A 10616-nucleotide genomic window follows, 5' to 3' on the forward strand; every position below is an offset into this window, starting at 1 on the left:
GTAAAAATGACAAAAGGCTATTCATGAGCATATTTTTAAAAACCCCTACACTTTAATAAGAAAAACAACAATCTGACAACAGGTTGCACACTGCTGTAGGAGAATCCATGCAGATGGACTCTTATGTGAATGGGGCTGGAGCTGTAGAATTAGTTAGTCTTGCAAGTAACTCAGTTAAACACAAATGCAAATGGGATACACTTCTAGAATATCTGAGGAAATATCTTGGAAAACTTACTCCTCTATGAAGCAATGACAATGGCAAAATTTGTCAAAATTAACCTCTGTAGAACTCTGGAAATTAAACCAAGACTTCCAGCAATCCGGGGAGTCTTTATTTGAGAAAGAAAAACAGCTAAATCTCCATAAAGATAGTGAGTTTTGAGGCATTATAACTTGATCTACCCCATCCCTGTATCCTCACCTAAATGGTGGCCTTTATAAGCAATAGTCTCACAATCAAGGTAGGGGCAGAAGTGATTTAAAGTTACCCAAAAAATCCGCCCCCAGAGAGCTGTCACTATGTGACCTGTCACAAACTCATGCTGTGCAAACAGCCTGTCCCCAGAGTGTGTGTGGGAAAAAATCAGCAGTGAGTATCTAACATTACAACTGCCTGAGGCAGTGGGACCAGTAGAGGCTAACTAGGTGCTGACTAGGAAACTTAGAAGGCAAAATTGAGTAATGAGAAGTTCTGGGGGTGAAGGTAGGGTTAAAAAGCTCCAAAAAATTCTGAGAATTGTAGAAGGCAATATACATGTGTGGCACATGGCAAGGAAAGATCTGAGAAAATCCTAAGCCTTCAACACTGGCTGAACTTGAGGTTCTGCATAAGCAAGAACTAAAGGCTACTTAAGAGCTGCTGACTGCATGCTGGTGCTGAGGGCATCCCTCAGCATGCGGACACACAGCCACCTGGCAACAGCTCAAACGATTGGCTCCAGGCATTGAAAGTAATCACTGTCCAATTATTATTACAGTGATGACAACTAGGCTTTCTTCACACACACTGATCTCATGGTCATGCATGATAAAGAAAACAGACTTTAAAGAATTTGTTCAGGAAAGTAACTAAATAAATAGCTGCAGCAGCAATGACAATGGAAGCAACAATAAACCCTTGAGATGAGGAAAATCTGGCTTTCAGATCTGCCACATTGTAATATTTTAAATGTCCAGTTTTCAACAGAAAATTAGAAGATGTACAAAGAAACAGAAAAGTTTGGTCATAACAGATGGGGAAAAAGTAGTCAATAGAAACTCCCTGAGGTAGCCCAGACACTGGACTTACTAGACAAAGATATAAATAAGCAATTACACACATGTTCAAAATACTAACAGAAACCATGCCTAAAGGATTAAATTATGTGCACATCTCATTGTACAGAGAATATCAATAAATAAAATTTATAATAAAAACCAACTAGAAATTCTAGAGATACAAATATGACTAAAATAAAAACTTCAATAAGAGGTTTCTCTGTAGATATGAACTTGTTGGAGAAAAAGTCAGTTAAATTAAAACTACTGAAATTATCCAGTCTGTGGAACAGAAAGAAAAAGGAATAAAAAAAAAATAGAACACTGTGTCAGAGATAGGTGGGACACCATCAACAATATCAATACACACATAATGGGAGCGCCAGAAGGAGGGAGAGAAAAAAAGGGGCAGAAAGAATATATAAAGAAATAATGGCTGAAAACTTCCCAAATTTGATGACAGCATTAATTTGTACATCCCAGCAGTTCAACAAACTCCAAGTGCTATAAACGTAGAGACATCTAAAATAGGCACATCAGACTCAGTGTGTCAAAAGACAAGAATAAAGTATCTTGACAGCTGAAAGAGAAAAGTGGTTCAACATATAGAAAGGCTCCTCAGTAAGACAGTTGATTTCTCATCAAAAACCATGGAGACCAGAAGGCAGTGGATGGTATCGTCAAAGAGATAAAAGGAAAAGACTGTCACCAAGTATTTTATAGCCAGCAAAATGATTCTTTAAAAAAAATTAAAGGAGAAATTAAGACACTCCTACAAAGACAAAATCTGAAAGAATTCATTGCTAGCAGGCCTGCCCTACAAGAAATACTAAGGATAGTCCAGCAGGTGTAAATGAAAGGACACTTGCCTGAAAAATAAAGAGCACTACTACATGAGTAAAAAAATAAAACAGTATAAATCGAGTATTACATGTAAATGTTTTGTTCTATTTGATGTAAAGGACAACTGCATAAAACAATACTTATGAAACTGTGTAGATGAGCTTATAAATGCATAAAGGTGCAATTTGTATGACAGTGACAGCATGAGGAGGGGGAGGGAAAAGACTGATACCAAAGCAAAGTTTTTGTGTACTGTTGAAATTAAGTTGGTATTCATGTCAACTAGATTGCTTTAAAACAAGATGTAAATTATAATCTCCAGGGCAATGGAAGGGAAGGAGGAGGAGGAAGAGGAGGAGGAGAAGAAAAAGATAAAATAAACAAATTAAAATGACACACTTGAAAATGCTTACTTTGTACAAAAATGTGTAATAATAGAGGAATGGGAAAAAAAGACATATAGAAAGTAGACAGCAGTTGTAACTTCAATCTGATAAGAAATTACATTAATGTAAATGAATTAAACATTCTAATCAAAATACTAAAGGCAGAAATAAATGGAATAGACAATAGATGAACAATAGAGAATAATCAACAAAAGGAATAGTTGGTTCTTTGAAAAGATCAATAAAATTGACAAATTTTATCTAGTACTGAAAAAAAAAAGAGAGAAGATTCAAATTACTAAAATGAGAAATGAAAGGAAGGATGTCACTACTGCCCTTACAAAAATAACAAGGAATGTAAGGGAATGCCATGGATAATTATATAGCCAATACATGAGATAATGCAGATGAAATGGATAAATTCCTAGAAGGACATAAATGACTGAAGCTAATTCAAGGAGAAATAGAAAACTCAAATAATCCTACAGTAAGTAGTAACTGAAATAGCAATCCAAAACTTTCACACAAAGAAATGCTAGGCCCGTATGGCTTTGTTGGTGAATTCCATCAACTACTTAAAGAAAAAACAAAAACAAAAACAAAAACAAAAACAAACAAAAAATGCTTCACAAATTCGTCTGAAAATAAAAAGGTGGGCACACTTCCCAATTCATTCAATGAGACTAGTATCACACTGATACGAAAACCAGACAAAGGGATCACAGGAAAACTAAAGAATTATCTCTTATGAATATAAATGCAAAAAATCCTCAATAGAATACAAGCAAATCCAAAACAGTAACATATAAAATAGACCACCATTAAGTGGGATGTATCCAGCTTTGCAAAGGCAGTACAACATACAAAAGTCAATTCATGTAATACACCATATTAATAGAATAATGGATAAAAACTAGGAATAGAACTTCCTCAACTTGACAGAGAACATCTATGAAAAACCTGAAGCAAAGATCATACATAATGCAGAAGCACTGAATTATTCCCTCCCAAAATCAACATTGTACTAGAGGTTCTAGTCAAATCAATCAGACAAAGAAAATAAAGCCTCTAGATTAGAAAGAAAGAAATAAAACTGTTTTGATTCCAGATGACATGATATTATATATTGAAATCACAAGGAATCCACAAAGGAAAAATAGAAAAGAAAAAAAAATCCTCTTAGAATTAATAACCCAGTCTGACCAAAATTGTAAGACACAGATGAATATATGAAAAGTAATTACATTTCTATTCAACAGCAGTGAATAATCTAAAAATAAAATGAAGGAAACCTTTTCATTTACAATAGCATCAAAAAGAATAAAATAATTAGTAATATTAAGAAAAAATATGTGGAATACTGAGAAAAATATCTGAAACTTGTATATTGAAAACTAAAATACTACTGATAGAAGTTAAAAATGACCTAAAATAAATGGAAAGCTCTTCTGTGTTCATGGATCAGAAGCCTTATTATTGTTAGGATGGCCATTGTCCTCAAAATGACCTATATATTCAATGCAGCTCTGGCTTTTTGGCAGAAATGAACAAGCTGATCCTAAAACTAATATGGAAATGCAAGATACCCAAAACAGTCAAAACAATCTTGAAAAATAACAAAGTTTTGAAGTTTCCAAATTCAAAACTCACTAACAAAACTGTGATCCATACAGTGTGGTACTTGCAGAAAGGACAGAAAAATAGATTGAGAGAAAAGAACTAAGAGACCATAAACAAAGTCTTACATGCAGCCATTTAATTTTTGACAAAGGTGCCATGACAATCCAATGGGGAAAAATAATCTTTACAAAAATGATGCTGGGACACCTGTACATACACCTGGAAAGAAAGAAAACTGAACTTTTATCTTAACACCATTTATGGAAATTAACTCAAAATAAATCACAGACCTGAAACTATAAAACATTTAGAAAATGAACAATGAGGAAATCTTCAGGACTTTGGATTACAAATACTTGTAATATATGACACCAAAAGCACAAACAACAAAAGAAAAAAATCAAGTAAACTGGACTTCAGTGAAATTAAAAACTTCTGTGCTTCAAAGGACTTCATCAAGAAAGTAAGAAGACAATCCACAGGATGGATGAAAATATTTCCAAAATTTTCCCTGATAAGGGACTTTTACCAGAATAGACAAAGAAGACTTAAAACATGACAATACAAAGACAAATGTAATTAAAATGGGCAAAGAATTTGAATATATGTTTCTCCAAAGAAGACATACGAATGGGAACTAAGCACATTAAAAAGATGTTCAACATCAGTAGGCATTAGGGAAACAGAAATCAAAATCACAATGACATACCACTTCATACCAACTAGGATGACAAATATATATGATATATGATATATAAATATGAATCTATAAACCCAGTAATAAAAAGTGTAGATGAGGATTTGGAGAAACTGGACTCCTCATACATTATTTCTGGACATATACAATGCTTCAGTCACTTTAAAAGCTATATTAGCAATTCCTCAAAATGTTAAAAGCAGAATACATCCCAGCAATTCCATTTTTTGATATATCCTGAAGAGAAGTGAAAATATGTGTTCACACAAAAACTTGTCCATGAGCATTTACAGCAGAATTATTCATCATCAACTGATGGATGGATAAGCAATGTGGTGTATTTATAACTACGGCATATTATTTGAATACAAAAAGGAATTTGGGTATTGATATATGCTACACTATGGATGAGCCTTGACAACGTCACACTAAATGAAAGACGATAATCAAAAAAGGCAGCATACTGTATGGTTCTACTTATATGAAATGCCTAGAACAGGCAAACCTGTAGAGGCAGAAAGTAGAGTGGTGGCTGTTGAGGGCTAAGGGAAAGGAAGGTTAGGGACTGACTTACTAAAGGGTACTGGTTCCTTTTGGGGGTGATGGCTACACAACCCTGAAATGTACATAAAACCCTAATGCACACTTTCAAAGGCTGCATTTTACGGTATGTGAATTATATCTTCATAAACCTGTTATTCTTGAAGCTGAGCCCACCTATGGAGCAACTGACACAGCACTGACTGTGGCATCCGAACGGGGAGTGACCCACCCGCCCACCGCGAAGGAGAGCAGCACCTGACCCAGTGTTGGAGGGGTGCAGTCTTCTTGCCAATGGACACTGTGAGCAGCACAGATGAGGGGGCCAACAGAGCAAGCTGAGTTCATGAAACAGGGAGAAGACACAAAGACCTCTCAATAAAACCATTAAGAGCGTTCAGTCTCTAGGAGAACACATCTTTGTTTTCAAAATCTTTTTATACCTGTTTTATTTTCTATTAGCTTTTTAATCTTTACTTTTTAAACAGTTCTATATGTTTACAATTCTCATTTCATTTTTAATTCTCTTGGATTTGATCTGTTATTGATTATTCACAGGTTTTAAATATTGTGTTTTGAGTTTTTTCTTCTTTGCATTAAGGTTTTAAAAAGACATCTCAACTCGATTCCTATTCTTCTTCAACTTGCTCTTCTATTATTGATTATACACTGTTTTCAAACCTTCTTTTCCTCCATTCTTTTAAAATTCTATTTCTCTCTCTCATTTTTAAGTTTTATTCCAGCATAGGCCTTAGATAGATAAAGAAATAAACCCCTTTAAGGGCCACAATAGATAACTGATACTCCTTAAGCCACAGTGCCAGAGAGATATGAGCAGTTGAAGAAGCAGAGAAAGTATTCCCAATTAAAAGAGAAAGAGAAATCCCCTGAAAGAATGATCAATGAAATAGATATTAATGGCCTATTAGATCAAGATTTCTAAAAAGAAGTGATCGAATTACTGAAGGAACTAAAAGAGATAGTATTTAGAGACATAAAATATGTCAAAAACAAAATAGTAGCTATAAAGAAGAGCCAAGTAGAATTGGTAAATTCATTGGCTGAAATGAGATCTGACCTAAAGGCAGTACAACTCAGGCTAGATAATGCAGAGGAACGAATAAGTGACCTAGAAGACAGGACAACAGAAAGCACACAATCAGAACAGTTGAGAGAAAAAAATAAAAAACAATGAAAACAATATATGGAACCTATGGGATAATATAAAGCATGCCAACCTATGCATCATAAGAGTTCCAGAAGGGGAAGAAAGAACAAAGGGGATGGAGAAGGTATTTAAAGAAATCATAACTGAAAAATTCCCAAACATAAAGAAAGAATCAGACACCCAAGTACAGGAGGCTCAGAGGTTCCCAAACAGGAAAAGCCTAAAGAGACACACACCAAGACATAACAAAATCAAGATGGCCAGACTGAAGGATAAAGAAATGATCCTAAAGGCAGCAAGAGAAAAACAAAGAGTGAGTTACAAGAGATGGCTCTCAGCTGATTTCTCTACAGAAACACTGTAGGCCAGAAGGGAGTGGAAAGATATATACAAAGTCCTGAATGAAAAAACAGATGCAGCCTAGGATACTTTCTGCAGCAAGGCTATCCTTTAGAACAGAGGGAGAGGTAATGAATTTCACAGAGAAGAAAAACTAAAAGACTTTAGCAACACTAAACCCATGCTAAAAGAAATATTGTAAGGTACACTTTAAATAAAAAAGAAGCAGGATGATACAGAAATGAGAGCTCATAACTGGAAAGGTGATAACTACCATGAATTACAAATAGAATGAACATGAAATTGTAAAAGAAGACATCTAAATCATTGAGTGGGAGAGGGAAGCAAGAAAATATAGAGTATTTTTTTTCTTCTTTTTTCTTAAATTTTTCGTTCTAGGTAGGATGGGTTAGAGATTTCATTACTATCTGTTTAGTACACACAGTTACAGTAATTGCTTAACAGACTTACAAAAAAGTGTAACCACAAGCCAAAAACTTACAAGTGAGTAACAAAAACTAAATACAATCCAAGATAACACAAAGGAAAATTACCATACCACAAAAGGAAGAAGAAAGGAACAAAGAAGAAATATGAAATCAACTGCAAATAAAAGTTCAAATAGCAATAAACACTCATTTATCATTAATTACTCTAAATGATAATGGACTAAATGCTCCAGTCAAAAGACAGAGTGGCAGACTGGATAATAAAGCAAAAAACTTCAATAAACTGCATACAAGAGACACATTTTAGGGAGAAGGACACATATAGATTGAGAGTGAATGGACGGAAAAGGATATTCCATGCAAATGGAAACTCCAAAAAAGCAGGTATAGCAGTTCTGATTTCAGACAAAATAGACTTTAAAACAAGGGCCATAAAGAAAGATAAATAAAGGCATTTTATAATGATTAAAGGAGCAATACAAGATGAGGATATTACAATCATTAATATATATGCATCCAACATGAGCACCTAAGTACATAAAACAACTACTAACAGAGATAAACGGGGAAATTGATGGGAATACAATCATTGTCAGAAGTTTTAACACCACATTAACATCACTAGACAGATCTTCCACACAAAAAATAAATAAGGCAACAGAGAAATTAAATGATACAATAGAAAAATTAGATTTAGTGGATATTTTCAGAGCATTACAACCCCCCAGAATAGGATATACATTCTTTTCAAGTGTGCGTGGAACATTTTCTAGGATTCATCATGTACTTGGTCACAAAAGAAGCCTCAAAAATTTTAAGAAGTTAGAAACTATCTCAAGTATCCTTACTGACCACAATGCCATTGAAACTAGAAATCTCTTCAGAGAAACAAAGCATAAAAAAAAGGAAAGCATAGAGATTAAACAACATGCTATTAAAAAAAAATGGGTCAATGATGAAATCAAAGTTGAAATTAAGGAATACATTGAGACAAATGAAAATGAAAACAACCACAAAAAACTTATGGGACAAAGCAAAAGCAGTGCTAAGAGGAAAGTTTAGGGCGATACAGGCCTTCCTCAAAAATGAAGAACAATTTCAAAAAAACAATCTAACCCACCAGTTAAAAGAACTAGATACTGATGAGTAAAAACACCCAAAAAGTCAGCAGAAGGAAGGAAATAATTAAGATCTGGGAGGAAATAAATAAAATAGAGATTAAAGAAATAGAGAAAATAATCAATCAAACCAAAAGCAATTTTTTGAAAGAGTAAATAAAATCGAGAACCTCTGGCCAAACTCACAAAGAAGAAAAAAGAGAGAGCACAAATTTGCAAAATAAGAAAGGAAAATGGAGAAATTACAACAAATAACATAGAAATATAGACTATCATATGAGAATATCATGAAAAACTACATAAAAAAAGGGATAACCTAGAGGAGATGGACACGTTTCTGGAAACATACAGTCCACTAAAACTGAATCAAGAAGAAACTGACCACTTGAACAAAATGACCACTAGGAATGAAATCGAATTAACAATAAAAAAAATCCCTACAAATAAAATCCAGAACTGGACCGCTTCACCAGGGAATTCTACCACACATACAAAGAAGTACTCATACCAGGCCTTCTCAAACTCTTCCAGAAGATTGAAAAGAAGGTATATTCCCAAACTCATTCTATGAAGCCACAATCACCCTGATACCAAAACCAGGCAAAGACACCACCAAAAAAGAGAATTACAGAACAATATCACTGATGAACACAGATGCAAAAAAAAGTCCTTACCAAAATACTAGCAAATAGAATTCTACAGCACATAAAAAAGATTATACAACATGCTCAAATGGGGTTCATCTCAGGGACACAAGGGTGGTTCAACATATGCAAATCAATCAATGTAATACTTCACATCAACAAGAGAAAGGACTAAAACCACATGATCATCTCAATAGATGCATAAAAGCTTTTGATAAAATTCAACACCCATTTATGATAAAAATTCTCACCAAAGTGGGTATTGAGGGAACATAACTCAACATCATGAAAGCTATATATGACAAACCTACAGCCAGCATAGCACTGAACGGTGAAAACCTCAAAAGCTTCTCACTAAATTCTGGGACAAGACAAGGATGCCACTATCACCACTCTTATTCAACATAGACTTGGAAGTCCTGACCATAGCAATCAGGCAAGTAAGAGAAGTAAAAGGGGTCTAAATTGGAAAAGAAGAGGTAAAAGTGTCACTACATGCAGATAACATGACACTGTATATAGAAAACCCTAAAAGGTCCACACCAAAACTACTAGAGCTGATCGAAGAATTTAGCAAGGTAGCAGGTTACAAGATTAATGTTCAAAAATCAGTTGCATTTCTTTACACTAATGATGAATCAACAGAAAAAGGAAGTAAAGAAATAAAACACTTTAAAATAGCACCCAAAGTAATAAAATTTCTAGGAATATATCTAACCACAGAGGTGAGAGAATTTTACACAGAAAACTATAAACCATTGGCGAAGGTAATTGAAGAAGACTTTAAAAAATGGAAAGGTATCCCAAGCTCTTGGATTGCAAGAATCAATATTGTTAAAATGGTCACACTGCCCAGGGCAATATACAGATTTAATGCAATCCCTGTAAAATTACCCAAGACATATTTCATAGAACTAGAACAAATCACAATAAAATTTATATGGAACCATCAAAGACATAGAAATTCCAGGGTATTACTGAAGAAAAAAAAGAAAGAGCCTGGAGGAATAACTCTCCCAGACTTCAGACAATACTATAGAGTTACAGTCATCAAGACAGCATGGTATTGGTACAAAAACATACATATAGACCAATGGAACAGAATAGAGAGCCCAGAAATGAACCCAGAAACTTTTGGTCAACTAATCTTCGACAAAGGAGGCAAAAATATACAATGGAATAAAGACAGTCTCTTCAGCAAGATAAACATAAGACAAGATACAATAAACCTCCTAGAAGAAAATACAGGCAAAATATCTGACATACATCTCAGAAATGTTCCCTTAGGGCAGTCTACCCAAGCAATAGAAATAAAAGCAAGAATAAACAAATGGGACCTAAAGAAACTTACAAGCTTCTGCACAGCAAAGGACACCATAAGTAAAACAAAAAGACAACCTATAGAATGGGAGAATATTTTTGCAAATGAAACTGACAAAGGCTTGATCTCCAGAATATATAAGTAGCTCAAATGACTTAATAAGAAACAACCAAATAACCTAAACCAAAAATGGGCAGAAGACCTAAACAAGCAATTCTCCAAGGAAGACAT

Source organism: Vicugna pacos, chromosome 18, assembly GCF_048564905.1.
Source record: "Vicugna pacos chromosome 18, VicPac4, whole genome shotgun sequence".
Taxonomy (NCBI): Eukaryota; Metazoa; Chordata; class Mammalia; order Artiodactyla; family Camelidae; genus Vicugna; species Vicugna pacos.